The sequence below is a fragment of the Zingiber officinale genome, chromosome 3B (assembly GCF_018446385.1).
Source record: "Zingiber officinale cultivar Zhangliang chromosome 3B, Zo_v1.1, whole genome shotgun sequence".
Lineage (NCBI taxonomy): Eukaryota > Viridiplantae > Streptophyta > Magnoliopsida > Zingiberales > Zingiberaceae > Zingiber > Zingiber officinale.
This window is the reverse complement of record NC_055991.1, coordinates 33,501,127-33,502,412: the sequence shown is the minus strand read 5'-3', so window position 1 is coordinate 33,502,412 and position 1,286 is coordinate 33,501,127. Positions and strand designations below refer to the sequence as shown.

Here is a 1,286-nt window from a genome sequence, read left to right as displayed (position 1 = left end):
CTTGGTGGAGAAGAAGAAGAAGCCCCTTTTCGCTTCTAGAATTTCCTTTCCCTTATTTTTCTTTTTTTTGTAATGAGAAGTATGCTTCAAGAACTTCCCTTTGTGAAGTTTTCTTAGGGAGAAAACCCTTTGCTTGAATTCGGCAATAGGGGAAAGAGATTGCAGTTTTTGGTGGAGGAAGAAGAAGGAGGAAGAAAGGAGAAACCAAATTCCCTTGCCCTTTTCTTCCTTCTTATTCTACATGAAAAAGGAAGAAGAAAGAATGAACTTTTCTTTCTCTTACCCTTTTTATTTCCATTTATTTTGAAAAAATAAAGAAGTAAAAATGAATCATTCTAAGTGGAGGGAGAAAGAAAAGATAAACTTTTCTTCTAAGTGGAAGGTGTCCCTTCACCCTCCCTACCCTTAACTACAACTTCCCTTTCCTTCCTAACAATATTTTCTCTTGGGCTATTGGTTATCCCATTCTACTTAAATCTTGTCACCTACTAAAGGTTCAAGGTTCAAACCTTGGTCATGCTTCTTTTTGGTTCTATTTTCTCTTATTCTTAAAATAAATTCATATGAAATTGTTGGGCGTTACAAAGGACTTGCTTGTATTCTCTTCCTTAATAAAGAATAACAAGCTGGGAACAACTGGAGAAAAAGTTTTTGAATCATTTTTCCCTTTAAATAGGATGACATACATGAGAAATAGAATTACAAGCTTTGCTCAGGTAGATGGAGAATCACAATTTGAAGCATGTGATAGATTTAAGGGTTTATTGTTGTAGTGTCCTCATCATAGTTTGAAAAAGAGGCTAACTGTGTATATATTCTATATGGAGATTTCTTTTTCAAATAAGACATTTTTAGATTTAGCTACATGAGGTTCTTTGATGAATAAAAATTGGAACAAAGCATATGACTTATTGATCAAGTGACACTGAACCTCCAAAAGTGGTCAAATAAAAATTGGAAGGCATCTTCCCAAAGAATCCTAGAAGTACGAGCCATGAATGAAAATATAAATGTCAAACAAGATTTGTTGTAGTCACCCAAGAATTTTGAAAATAGTATAGAAAATATCATCAAGTCACAAAATGAAGGGTTTAAATAATTAGAGGTTAAGTTAGAGAGATTGACTTCATAATGCATTGGATCTTTGCCACAAACTCTAAAGCCAATGCCTCCACTGAGAACCTATGTACCACTAGTCCCTTTTCCATAAAAGCTAATGAAAGCCAAGAATGATGAAGAATTTGACAAATTTTGTGATGATGATGTGGTTGCATGCAAATTTCTTG

General features: G+C 34.0%; 1 non-coding gene across 1 annotated transcript; it reads right to left on the bottom strand.

The window, feature by feature from the left end:
- Nucleotides 1-682: 682 nt before the first annotated feature.
- On the bottom strand, nt 683-790 carry LOC121968746. Its single transcript, XR_006108284.1, has one exon. It is a non-coding gene; the product is annotated as a small nucleolar RNA R71 (small nucleolar RNA).
- Nucleotides 791-1,286: the final 496 nt, after the last annotated feature.